Here is a 15,852-nt window from a genome sequence, read left to right as displayed (position 1 = left end):
GAAAGTAAAAGGAGAATAAAAATAAGTAGATTTAACGAAACTAGTCGAAAAGTATATAGTCTGTACGATCTCTTAACGATGTCGACGGCGTGCGGCGGAATGGTAGTGGAAAGGAGGAATATTGGATCTTACTTTGTGTTGGAAAGTGGCATATAGACGGGGTGGAGGACGTGGCTCGGTATAGCTGTTGGTTCGAGTGAACGAGAGAAAGAAAAACGGTAAACGAACTTTGGCAGTGGTGCACATTACCCGGTCCGGTATATTAGGTAAATGCCCGTCCATAAAAGGAAAGGTGACCCTTTTAAAAAGGGGCCGGCGAGTCCAAATTTAAACTAATGTCGGTTTTCTTTCAGCGGTAATGAACTAGTTTATGTCAAGGCCGGAACTTTTAATCGCGTCCGCGGAAAAACACTCGGCGGGGCCTTCTATAAACGACGACTTATGGCGGCCATAATTCCGTTCATTACCACGTTGCAGTAGCGGTGGTAATACTCACCGGAGAAATTGCCACCACCGTTTTCTATAGTAATACAAAAGCCACCACAAATCCATTGACGAGCCTAAACGTTTTTGCTGACCACGAAATGGTTTATTTTATTTTTTAAATGTATTTTGTTATCATATTATTTGTCGTTCGAACACGGACGATAGTGGGCGTCAATCGCTCATTCGCGATGAGCCGATGAACACGCTTCTCCTAACACCGTACGTAATAGACATGTCACCCGCAGTGAATTTATCACGAATAAGTCTTAATTTTAATAAATTCAGTGTTAATGGGATCAGGTTAGCTATCTGGTTTGTTTACTTGTCATGCAAATGTCATCGACTAGCTGTAAACACTGCTCTAAAACGCTTGCATTGTTTACATTTTTTTCCCCGATAATTTTCAATTATAATTTGATTTGTTTACGGAAAATTTCGTGGTCATATATTATATTAACTAAAAATATTAAGCAATAATACAATCAAAGAGCAGTAGGTAGTAATTTAGTATGTGATCTATTTGTCATGTATAGTTGCTATTGCCGAAAAAAATGAAAAAATATCGTAAATCGACCAGCCTTTACCAATAAATGTTGAATATTTAGTAACCCTGCCTTATCTATTATATGACTATTTATAGAAATTTACTTGACGATGACATCAAATATGTGCTCGTACCGACCCAACGATAAATGATAACTTTGGACCGATGTTCGTAATAATAACAACAATAATAAAAGTAATAATAATAATAATTCTGGTATTCCCTTTACGGGTTCATCCTGCCACCGTCGAACTACGGTGGTCACACGCAAAGTTTCGAGGCTGCAACCAAAGTGCCGATTTAGCCGTATCCGGGGCAGGTTTAATTAATCTGGAAGGAAACGGTGCACACGAAGTATGGCATAAAATATGTAACCTCGTGTGGGAGGAACTTGTGGTGTGCAGGCCGGTGGACATCGCCGCGGTGTCATCGTTTTTCGCGCTCGGAGTCCGGCAACGGTGGCAGCAGCAGCAGCAGCAGCAGCAGCAGCAACAGCAGTTTCACCAGACTCCTTTTAATTACATTTCCTAAATTTACTGCCACTTTATATACACACACACACACACACATACACGCCGCTCTACCGACCTAAGCTCACGCGCGTTATACTTTATTATTATTCCGTACGGTTCAAACTACGACAATTTACTTCGCACCCGGACCCGCCGCACTTTCACCACCGCTGCCGTTACTCTACCGACAGAGTTTCCCACACTGGCGCACGCGCGAGATGTATCCGAATATTGTCGCGTATAATCGTAACGACACAGTTTACGTATACATAATACACACACACACACACACTTATATATATGTATAGGTACCTATGTCATATTTATGTACGTAGTAGATGTTATAATGATATTATCTCGTCGCACGTTCCCTAACTATAAACAAACCAGTATATGTATGTATATAATATAAACAACGCGACTTCCGCGTTGAATACATTATTATTATTACCCTACGACGGTGTTTCTTAACGAGGAAATCGATACCAGACCTAGCTCCATGATCCTGACGTTGCGGTATTGTATATATTATGAAACGTGTCATGTTTATTTTATTTTTATTTTTTGATTACCCGGCTCATAATATAATACGAACTAGCTGATCTCCAACGGCGTTGCCTTTGACAAAACCGTGGCAAATTAAATCATACCCCGTCTTAATCTCTTGATGCGCGTTATTTTTTTTTTTTTTTACCCGATATATATTTTTTCAATTTAAATTTGCTTCGATTTAATGAAAAAATTATGGAAAAATATGGCGTCATATGTGCCATCAGGTTTCATTTTTATAAATAATATATTTTTTAAACACGCCTCAAATTGTATTAAATGTATGATATTATAATCACATAACAAATTGTACAAATAAAAATCATAGTATTATCATTCAATTTTTTTATTCTATATTACAATTAACATAGCTTAAAATATAAGCACATAATAAAAATAAATAATAATATGTACAATAACGAGTTACAATCACGTTAAACATCAACTACTTATATTTTGAACACAGTAATTCGTGTTGTTTTGACCAAATATAAAATACAGATCTAAATCTGAATATACAGTTTTATTTTCTATTACTACCAATAGCAACCCTATAAAAATAACAAAATATTCATGTTTTTGTGGGCTAATAAATTCTTCCGCAAACCCTTCTTTAAAATAAAAAAAATTAATAGAATCGATTTCGAAATGCACATCTTCGGGTACAGGATTATTACGTATGTACCAAAGTTCAAAACAATGAGACTTGGCTGTAGATTGCTTACACGTACACGATATATACACACTAACATTGCATTTTATTAGTAATTATGTATTTATTAATAATTATGCATTATGTTTTATATTATAAGGCGTACCTGATGATCTTTTTTACCGCGATCATCGATTTTACTAGCTAAAAAACACTAATTACGGTTTCATAATACCACGCGTATGATATACTCTTCCTGAGTAGTCAGGCTTATATTTCTACAGAAACATAAATAATTTGACAATTGACTTTAAATGGTACGTTTCTATGAGTTATATCTTACGAGTCAAAAATGAATTATGACAATCGATTATGGTCTTTTCAGTTTTAAATTAAATGTTCAAACTGACATTACTAAAACCGTTTGACATGCATTTGAACGTTACTTCATGATAGTTGTGTTTGTTGTTAATGTATATACAGCTATTTATGATATGAGGTATGCAAAGTGACATGTTAATTGGTATAGTAGATCGCAGATGGTTTCCCAAGGTTAACTAGATGCCTAAAAGAATAACGTCAACAAAATGTTTACGAAATCTTGCTGGCGGAAAATATTGTGGTGAGTGGAGCGATGTGACTGGCATACTTACATAATATATGTATGATAATAATATAGGACATGAGCTCCTGTTATGATAATTTTAAATCGGGGTTTTAAAAGTTTCCTACAAAAACACCGAAGATAATTATTACGTGGCGTGAAAATCTGTGTTCAGAAGTTAGGTCACCGCCGCCGTATGAGTATATATTTGGGTATATATTATGTGTATATATATATATATACATATATGGATTAAGTCGGCACCGCCGTGAGAAAGGCGCGAAGAATTTATTATATTGGTCCCGCGAGCAGCCTGTGTATAGTCGCGCAGAAGAAGAAAGCGGTCGTATACAACACAAAAGTACGAAAACTTTTGCAGTGAAAGACGTACATAATACGCGGCCGCCACCGAGTACACGGCGACACACTTCTTGATATCCTGTTTAAGCTTATTAGCTTTAAACAAAACACCTCTCTCGCGTCGATTAGCATAAACACCACCACCGCCGTCATCCCCGCCAACAAGAGAGCACTCTGCCTGCATGGATATACTATATATATAGAATATTATACATTGGTCCTAATTCCGTCATCCCATCTTCGAAAACCCTTATTGCTCACTACCGTCGTCGCGAGAAGGGGTGTAAACTTTTATGATCCGTCCGTCCGCCGTCGTCGTCGTCGTCGTCGTCGCAGTCTTCGCGTCTTTACGCGCAGCCACGATAGTCGGGGATTGACGGTGGTGGAGCGCGTTGGTGCTGTATAAGAATGACTGGATTATTATTATCTGGGTCCGAAATTTATTCCGCGGCTCTCTGCTCCTACCCCCCCTTCCACCCCCATCAAGCATTCATTCGATTTTCAATGCGCCCCGAACGTTGTTTTTCACACAGCGTTGGTTCTCTCCTCCTCGCCATCCGTCCGTTCTGGAAGTATATCCGTCGTCTTTAAAGCTTCTTCCACCCACGCCCCTCGCCACATTTCTAAGTCTACATGTATATATATATAAATTTATACGATGTGTACAGCGTCGTACACGCATTCGGATTTCCCAGCGCGCGTAAATTTACATATTAATTGTCGAATTCCTGCGAACGTTTCCATTCCCCGATGGCGGTGCGTCCTCGCCAACTCTCGTCACGTCCGTCGTTTTGAAAGTTTTATCGAGAAAAACGAATATAAGCCCTACCTCCCCACCTCACAGCTGAAAACGCCCGTGTAATCGACTTTTTAATTAGTATATACGTTGCGCTCGCCACGTACGTCTTTCGACTTTTCGAGTCATCGAATCTACGTGTTTTAATCTCTAACCAGTAACCGGTCTACTCTTATCCGTATTCCTCTTTTACCACGCCGTGTTCTCGGACTTATTACGCCGTCCAAAACAGCGAGTGAACTTTTTTTTTTCATTTACTCTGCTCGCGGAGAATGCGCTTGAATAGTTGGAATACATTATTCGCCGCGTGTTCGTCTCTCCCGCTCACCCTTACGTCGTTATTATTATTATTATATTTTTTTTTCGACGATTTTCATTTTCTGCTCACAACATGGTCGTTTTGGCCAAAAATTGTATTAAGTTAACGAAAAACCTACTTCGAGCAAGTTTTTAGAGCGTTCTACTATAACGGCTTTAATGACAGAAATTTTTAGATTATTTTTTTTTGAAGTTTCTATGACTTTGAAGCTTAATTACGACATTATCACATCTGAAAAGTTATAATAGGATCGTTTCATTACATATCTAAACGACTCAGTTGTGTTGTTTTTTTTATTTTCGTGAAAAACTGACTCTGAAAAACTATGTGAACACATTAAAATGGATGTTCTTAAGAAATGATAACACCACAACATGACAACGATCTTAAATTATTTAAACAAAATATTCTCCACTTTGAAGCATATTATTGTCAATAGTATATTGAAACTATCTAGTATTACAATAGTACAGTTCACCAGTTAATAGTATATTTTATGAAATTTATATATTCTGTTTTTAACTTCATCTTTTTCGCGTTTATTCTATAATATATTCTGAATTCTAGCTGTTTGTTCATTCACATACCTACACAATATACATGATTATTAATTATAAATGAAATGCCGAATTACCGTGGGTTGTAAAATAAATCTAATTTACAAAATGCTATAATAAGAACAATAGCTGCGAGCTAAATACTTATAAAATGTGTGCCGTCTAGTCGGTACTTAGATTTTATCAAAAAGTTTTGTATAAAGTATCAATTACTAAATACCTTTAATTTTCAACTTCGTTTCGTTAATTGTACCTATTATATAAATATTAAATAAATCATTATTTATATATGCCTGTAAGTTGACAGACAATATTTATCGAAAAACAATTAGAAGCTACCTTACTGTGACTGTAACTCATTTGAGTTTAGTAATCATAGATGAGAATATAATAATTAATATTAAAAAATAAAAAAATGACTATACTCGATTGGATATCACCAAACATTGTCGACATTTAGAATTATGCTACTTAAATAGGCCACACTAAAAAAATAGTGATTAAGTCGATGTAATTCTGAAAAATATTTATTCTACATCTAAAAACAAGAAACATAAACTGTTTAAAAATCATGTGTACATCTCTAATTTCTTTTCCTTCTAAAATAATATAACAAAGTTTGTTATTCTTTTAGTTAAAAGGTCACATGACAAATTGGCAGAAACGAATAACAGTTGAAATGTAAACACGAGTAGTAAATATTAAAGATACGTTGAACAAAGCATACACCAATATTAAAGTCAGAAATATTTATTATATATGTATAATGTATATATATATTTCATACACGACTATTTTTGGTTTAAAATGTGAGAATTAAATCGTCATTTGTTCAAGACCCGGTATTTTTAAATTCACTGTACGTAGCATTGATGATTAAAATAAAATGGTTATGCCATTTCGACAACAAACAAAAATAATACTATTACCTACTATGGTAATTTCAGTTAATTATCTTGAAAATGATCGACATTAACAGAGCTCAAAAGTAAATTAAATATACTCATACAATTTAGGTAGGGTTGAAACACCTAAAATGTTAAGACGATAATCGTTACATTATATAGGTACATTAAGTTTAAACAGTTTCAATTAATTATAATTAATTGTGGTAAAACTAAGAACATATAATTTTAATTTATATTTATACATTTGTTTGCCTCTATATTAAAACTATCATATATTTTTTACTATGCAAAATATCCAAATATTTATACAATCATGTAATCCCCTGTTGTAATATTTAAGATTCTGATATTTCTGAATTCTAAAACTGAAGTTTCCCCATCTCACTTGCTGTTTTTGTTTTTAAATTAAACATTGTTAGTGATTTAGTCTTTTTATCTTTTTAATATATGGTGCGTAATATGGGAATAATTTATTTAGTTTTTATTAAAAATATTATCTACATTGCCTTTTTATATCAGTGATAAACAACTTAAGTATTAATTAAATTATTAACTGGTCAATATATAAGCTTATTAAAAATATATTTAGTTTTATTTTAATAATGAAGATTAAGAACTAATTAGTTAATTATCTATGATTTAGTTCTAATCTTCACAATTTCGTTAAATAAAAAAAATATTTTATTTTTTGTATGTAGTTTATTTTATAAACAGAGTTAATTAATGTTATGAAGAATTGAAGAATATTAAGAATTTTTTATTAAAATTAAAACACAAACTATATACATATTTTTTTTTTTTTTTTTTATATTAAAATCTCAGAAAAGTTGCGAGAGTTCAATATCAATGTATTAACTATGTTTTACATTTTTTTTTTTTTTAATTATCTGGATAAAGTTTATTTTATTCCTTGTAAATATGAGTTATTAAACCTAAAATATTCACTATTATTTGAGTACCTACGATATACGTACATTGTATATATAATATGATAAAGCCGTTAATTTACTGAGTTTTATTATTTATGGAGATCAGTTTACAAAATATATGTTTTGAAAGATAAGTAGAGTCATAAACTATAATGGTTTATTATTTTCATTATATAAATCATTATTTAACAAATATTTAATACTTACCGGTGTTTGTTACTTATATTGACAAGGAGAATTGTCACTTAAATTATAAAACATTAATTTCAAAAATTAATGCAAATAAGGTGAACAATTATTTTTATTTTCTTGTTAATTACTTCGATTTTAAACCGTTATATATATATAAATGTGTGTGTATGAGTATTTATTGTAATTGTATACATTTATTTAATCATATTTTAGCTGATCGAAATAATAACGACTTGGATTTTGTTTTGAATACAAATTTTTTATTAACTATATTCATTATTATAATTATCACTGAGATAAAACATCCATTAAATATGTTTTGCTTGTACATTATTACTAATCAATTTACGATTGAAAACAAGATAAAATATTTATTTATATTTTAGCACAATGAGGTTATATTTAAAATTAACTTAAATTTTGATTTAAAAAAATTTGGTTTAAAAGTTGAATGGTTTATTTCTAATATAAGCCATAAATAAATATGTAAATTAGATTAATTTTAAGCATAAATAGAAAGCAAAATGTTTATAAAATTATCAACAATACATAAACTAAGATATGATTGTTTTTACGATAAGTCAAAATAAACATTAACATCTAGTAACCATATAAAATGTATTAACATTGTCCATACGATAATAATTTTAATTTAATTAAGTAACGTAAAATTAATATTTCTTTTTGTTTTTAAACAAATTGAAAGAACAAATACATTTTAGCAAGTACTGTATCATGTATCTACCAACTCAAATATCATCTTCTCTTTAGTGTTTAAGTTTTTTTGACTTATGTTAATATAATTGTTGGCAATTCATAATTTATAATTATTATTATTAAACAAATAGTGGCTTACCGACAAAAATTAAAAAAAAAACATATTCCATCTTCACGTAATAATATATTATACACGCGTGTAAAATATGTACATTTTCTATAGTAAACAATTTTAAAGACGCCTACCATGTTTGAGAATAATTTTCATTTTGTATACTCAATATTTTGATGTACAAATTATTGGAATTTCCATTCACTGTAATGAGACAGTTTAGATTTGTTAGCATCAGATCAGCAAGTTTGTTTAATATTATACCGTCAATTATATTTCAACAACATGACTTTTGATAAAATATGCGCTGTCGAGTCTAATGTCTAAATTAAAACTTTATACAAGCACGCATAAACGACCTAAAATGCTCATGTCTTTTAAAAGCAAACAAATTGACAAGATATTTATATATTTAAAAAGATTTATGTACCTATATATTTATAATTATTATATTGAATTACACAGTTAAACATCATTTTTTTTTTTTACTACAATTTAACAACATATTAAAACAATAACTTGTTTTATTCATTATGCAATGTATAGAAAATATTATTAAATAAAATATCTATTGTTTAGTGCTATTTAAATTTAAAATGTCTGCGTAAAAAAAGAATGAAAAATACTTGAAACTAAATGAAACTACGAACACCCATCAGTCAACTGTCAAAAAATGTTGGTATATTAAAATAATTTAGTATGTAATCGCTTATTTCAACTTTATATAATTTAATGTTCTGAATAAAAAAAATAATTCGACGTAAATATCACTAAGAAGTTTTAAAGTTCAAATTTCAATTGCTATGTCAGTTTCTTATTTGTTCTTTAAAAATATAATTTGTTTAATTGTTAAAATATATTAATATTTTAATGTTTCTCAATATAAAGTCGTTTATTTAAAACACAATATTTAATTTAAATTATAAATTAATTTTTAAATCTTAATTAAAAATAGGATTAAAATCAATATAGTATTCACTTTTACAATAATATAAAGTATGGACATTATTTATATCTAAATAGTGTAACATACTAGTATGAGAAGTACCTATTATGCAAAGATAATATAATTTTAAGTGTCAATATACATAGAAACATGTTTTTATTAATTTGAGAAATAATAAATGAATAATAAAAAGAGAACTTTTAGGCCATTATAAATTAAAGTCGAAACTATTTTGTATCAGTTTGGTCACACGTGGCGTTGAAGAGTAAATTATAATTATTTAATCAGTCGGTCATAATTCATAACAGTGTAGTCGAAAGTATTTGCATTGTCTATAATTTGTACTTAGCATTTCAACAGAGTAAATAAAATAATATCTATACTAGGCATTTATATAATATAAATTTATGTTTACTTATAGGTACAATCAATATTATTGTATATTATCAGGAGTTCATGTGATATAATTCCAAATACTTAAACATATTTTAATGTAAAAGGTATATTGTCGAGGGATAATAATTACAAAATAAAGTTTATGAACATTGTTCATTGCTTAATGATTATTCAAATTATTGTATTTAATTATTGTTAACAAATTTTATAATAATACTAATGATACGTATACAAATACAAGTATAGTTAAGCAAAATTATTACAATACTTATTTTAAGTATAATACTATAACCTTAACTATAACAATACATTTTTTTTTGTATTTTGATAGTCATACAACAAATCTCTTTGTGAATAATTAAAGATATAATAACTTTTTTTTATGTAATATTACGAGTACATTATTTAATTTCGATAAACTTAAACTAATATAATTTTAATTGAATAATTTCTATCCATTATATATATATATATATATTGATTACTCTAATATATTCAATCATGCCGGTAAACACTGTATTATAGAAAATAATCGATGTCGTAGTGACCTGTCAAAATGTTTTGTTTCGACAATAGTATACTGGAAAATTAAAAAAAGTTAACAGTATAGACAGAAAATATTGTGATAAGTATAATTTTTTTTGCCCGTTTCTCGCAATAAATTAACAGTGACGGACGTTGAGAAACAAAGTAAAGTTTTCGGAAAAAAAAATCACAAGGGAGAGGGAAAGAAATTAATTGAAAGGAAAATAATTAAAAGTGCGAAAATCAGAGGGACAAAAGAGGAATGAATTTTGATAAGACGTCAAACAGGGCGGTAATGAAAGGTGAAAGATTTTTCTTCGAGTTTTTATTTATTTTTTTTATTTTCCTGCAATCTATTAATTCTCGACAAAGCCGAACGTCTAAGGCAAATAACTACGAAGGAGCGAAAAAAGCAAAAACTCAACGATGTAAATTTAATCTGTCAAAGTGTATTTGAGTGATGAGAACGGCGGCAAGCAGGTACGTTTTAACAAGCCGCGGATGACTGATTTGTTCATCAGCCACTTGTCAATAACCAGCCCGCATTCTTTTTCCTCTACATTGGCCTCAATTAATCTTTGGGAAATTCTCCACCTTGTTAAACAACAACAATAATAAAGGAAAAAGGATAGTAAGGAGAGGCAAGACGGCCGAGACGAACGTTCAACGAGAACGATGTTTAAAAGGGTGGAGGTGGAGAAAAATCAAAACTCGCCGACCCCTGCTGAGGGTTCGCAATTTAATTTCTGTTTCGAACCCAAACGATTTCCATAAACGAAAAATGAAAGCGCAGTTCGTAGTTGGAGAGTATAATGTTTTAGAATACGTCAATTTGCTTACAAATTACTATATATACAATGTTCTATAACGCAAAAACTTTGGTGATCCGATAAACGAGACGACTATCATCGCTGCCAAATATTAAACTTGTTTTAATTAAAATCGTGTGTATATGTTTAAAACGAAAATATAGATCAAACGATCCGTCGCCTTTAGGTTCGCTCCCGAAATTGCTTTTATAAGATTGGTAAACTTTATGGATACCACTAAAATATTGGCGTCCGTAAAACTCGTTAAAGTACTGTGATCGATCGATTGAGGATTAAGATAACAACAAATCGTGTGCGCGTATGCCTGTACCGTGTTCGGTGTTATCTCGTAGGTACACATGTAAAAGATTGTTGAACGGACTTGGATTTTTTAACGAAAAAATCATCATAATAATATTGTAATGTCATCGCCTAATATAACGAACCCGCTGGCACAGGTCACTTGGGAACAACATAATATTTGTGTTTGATAACCGTCGTTAACTAACCCGTTGACAAATCGAACGACCGAATAAAAACGTATCCATCACGACAAACTACAAACTATTAAATAAGTACGCGCGGGATGGGGTGCAATATAGTTGGCGGGCAAACTGCAAAAATAGATAACACGTGCAAGTGACTGACGCATTACACTAGACGTGTGTTAAAGTCTACCTCAAACCGCGTGGCTTGTATAACATATTATTATCGTAATAATAATAATAATACAGACATGATGCGTTATCGCGCGTAACGGCAATATCATAAAAATATCATAATACGCTGACAGTGAAAACCCTCCGAATTCTCTCTCGTACGCGCGCCATCGAAGTCGTTGAATGATATAATATTATAATATTACATAATGTTTGAGTATAATATAATATTATGATATCGCGTACGTTTCCGCGTGCCCGCCAACCGAATCGTTATCGTCAGAGCAATAAAAACGGTATACGAAACTCCAAAAATACTCGAAGAAACTTACGCGTTATCGATTCGGCTGACGTGTATATATATATGTGTGTGTGTGTGTGTTACATACGTATATATACATGTGTGCAAAAATATAATGTCAGTTCGCAAATCTCGCAGCAGACGTGCGTGTGCGAGAGAGAGTGAAAACTTTTTCGGGTGTGTCCGTAGTCCGTACACACGACGACGGGGCCACGCGTCTTACGACGAGTGTATATGTCGCGAGCGTATATCGGCGGCGGCGGCGGCGACAAACACGGCATTAGCGTGTACTAACTGCCGCCCCGACACACACCCCCACGCGCCGCTCGCCCCTACCGTAATGTGTTATCGCGTCGTATATTACAAGCGCGCGCAGACGTTTATGGTCGGCCAGACAGTAAATAACCGGCTTTGCTCTGCGTTCTCTCATTCTCCGCCTCTCGCCGCCCTCCAAACCGTCTCCCTCGCGGGTGCACACACACACACACACACACACATAAGCGCGGTCGTCTCTCCACCAGAGCACATACACAAACACGCACACGCACACACATGTATGTGTACAAACTCTTTAATATATAATAATATTCCGCTAGTTATCTCCTCGTCGTCAACCCCGTCACCCCCGCACCGCACCCCGCCCCATCTAATTACTAATGTAAATTCAAGTTTCGGTCATTAAAACATCCGGTCGGCGGCCAAAGGGTTAGCGTTCTCGGTTGTGCGTGTGTGTGTGTGCAGTGTATTGGCGCAATGGATTTCGTGCCGCTCTCGCTGCAGCGGTGCTGACAAGAGTAAAGTCGTTGATAAGCGGGTCCGGTGAATGTAATAATATTATATATCGCGGGTGTGTATACGACGGTCGTGCAGGGTGTCGAGGCGCGGGGTTTATGGGCACCCGCTGTCGCGGCGGCGAGGGGGAGGCGTTCTCGTGTTCTCATTTCGGACTCCTTCCCCGTGCGCCACCGTTCCGATGAAAACCGACCGGGGTCACTCATAAATTTGAGATGTCTTCGCCGCCAGATGTGCCGAATTGGTGAACCACCGCCGCCGACGCTGCAAAGTGCCCCCACTGTATAATATAGCCCGTACGAGAATGTGTGTGTACTGTGTATGCTTCGTATATTTTCATCGTCGTCCTTGTTAACGATGACCGAGTAGAATACAAAAAGAAACGTGCGAGAGACAAAGATAGCGGAAAATGAAGGTACATAATATTATAATATATAATATACATCTAGTATCTACCGAAAGAAATAATTATCATGATATAATATAACGCGCGGCGTGCCCTCCCGATTTTGTCGATATCCATTGGAAGATTGTAAAAAGCTACCACTAACTTACTGTGGTCCCAACGTTATCGGAATATGGACATTTTGAATTAATTACCTTAAAATAAATGTACATAGTTAAATAATTTTTAGTTATTACAATATAATGCAATATTAAACATATTGTACTAACAAATCGATAACCAAATAGTTAACAATTGAATCTCAAGATTCCTATGATTTATATTTTATCGCTTCAATTATATGCTAATGTCTGAGAAATCTATTATTATCTGTGTGTGTTTTGAACATATATTTTCAACAGAAAAGAGAGGGGTCGTTAATAAAAAAAAAATGAATCTATGTATAAAAAATACTAAAAAATAAATATATTAGGAGATTTAATTCAGGTTTTCCTAATTAGTTTATACATTTAATATTAAAGAACGTGTTAGTAGCTCAATTTTTATATTTTTACTATGTCACTATAACACTAAATTTAAAGACTTACATAGCCTAAAATATGTATAGTTACGTAGGTACAGATTGTACATAATATTTAATACAATAAAATAATTAAATTATAAAACTCAATTTTATTTTATTTTTAAACAATTTATTCAGCTTATTTAGTTCTTCGACAGTAAAACGTTACGTTTTACGACAATCAAAAGGATCCGGCTTAACAAGTAACATTGGACATTGATATCGGTGACTTATTGTATATATCTTATATATTTTCTCGTGTAGAATATTATAGTAATCGTTTATTATACTAGTAAAATAAAGTATATTTGTATTTTGTACTATATACAATTCGTAAATTCATGCTTTTCTATGTGGACATTAATTATAATTCAACATAACTACGTGGTTTATAAATATAAACAACAATATAGTCAATATTATACTTTTAATCGTCTCCTAAAAAAATTGTCTTTAAAACCAACTTTTATACACTCCTACTTTCTATTATTTACCGTAAAAAGTTTATATATAACTCAATTTTATTTTTTAAATTGTTCAATTGCGATATTTGTTTAAATTTATATGATATATTTTATGAGTGTATGCGTAATCATTTTTCTTTGAATGTAACAATTTTTTTTTTTTTATGAATCTGTTGTAAAATCTATTTTTAACGAACCCAACTTACCTAAAATCGTAGTTTGTTTTTAATAAACGTCAACGTTAAACTAAGGATATTATACAATAATGAAAAAAGAGTGTTGTACTTATATAATATAGGATATTATAATCAGTATAAAATACTTGATCTTTAAATTAAAGTTTATTTAAGTTATCGAATATTATAACTAATTTTATGGTGAATAATGTATTCAATATTCAATTATTAAATCCAAACCAATAGTTTTTTACTTTAATTATAAGTGCATTTGTAAAGTGGTTTTGTGTAAATTTAACTGCTGATTTGTATTCGGCGAAACCGTTTGGGATCACTTGGAATGTAACCGGAATACATCTCTAGGGTATTAATTTGTTTTTTGTTTCAACAGCTTATGTCAAATATGAATAATTTACCATTTCTGATTTATTGATATCTTAAGAAAATAGTTTATCCACTATAATGAAGACTAACAATTGGGTCGGACTTTTAGCGAAAAAAATATGTTGAGGATAATAATATTAATACGCCCAGAATCAATTATACAGTCATTATTTTCAATCGATTAAACGTTTTACTAGTAGATAATATATTATGCATAAGAAATGCACATTCATACTGTTTTATACACGTACCACAAATCACAATACTCTAAGACTGCGCATTCGACAATAATTTCCGACTAAGCTGAATAAACTTGTTTAAACTGAATTTTAAGATTTAAATATTACATTAAGTAATAACTATATACGTAGCGCCGCTTTCATGTTCGTTTCTAATTAGGTAGGTCTGTTCACAAGCATTTTAGAGGAGATATAATTAACTGATAATAAACTATTCAAAAGTGCCACGCATTTGTCGTATTACTAACGGATTAAGGCGATAATTGTACGATGACGGAAAACAGGATCTTGGCGCTTTGAGGCATCTTGCCGGAAGTTTCAACGTGACGGAAAACGGTTTTTTTTTATTTTTTTTTTTTACGGGAAAGAGAAACCACCCATATATATTCAGTGTGTAAGAAGTAAGGACAACATACGTAATACACTAATACGATAAACGTCGCAAAAGGGTCTAGTGCTTTTTCTTGTTATTTCTAGTCATATTAAAATGCGTTTCTTTGTCCGCGTGTCTTGCGGGTCGACATTTTAGGCAAGCACGACAACAACAGAACTCTGCATAACATTATACCGGATCATATTCCGTCGGCGTTGTACAGCTCAGAGTAAAATAATTTCGAGAAGATATTCAAAAATGTATGAGATATCTTTTCATTTCATTTCATATGAAAAACAGTAATACTACCTACATACATTAAACATTTTTAGTAACCATAACATATTATGTGAATTTAATCATAGAAATATCACATTTATATGATGAATAGTTAATGTTGAGCATTATCTAGACAATATATTAAATTGACTATCTGATGAATTATCTTAGATGAATAATTGTGTCGTTTTACCCAATTCATCTAGATAAATAAACTATGGGAATATTTTTTCCAAAAAATAGAAGGTTGCATTTTTTTTATTAGGTTTCAGTACACAACTATATTAGTGTGGTAGTTGAAAAC

This window comes from Rhopalosiphum padi, chromosome 2, assembly GCF_020882245.1.
Source record: "Rhopalosiphum padi isolate XX-2018 chromosome 2, ASM2088224v1, whole genome shotgun sequence".
Taxonomy (NCBI): Eukaryota; Metazoa; Arthropoda; class Insecta; order Hemiptera; family Aphididae; genus Rhopalosiphum; species Rhopalosiphum padi.
This window is presented reverse-complemented; position numbering follows the sequence as displayed.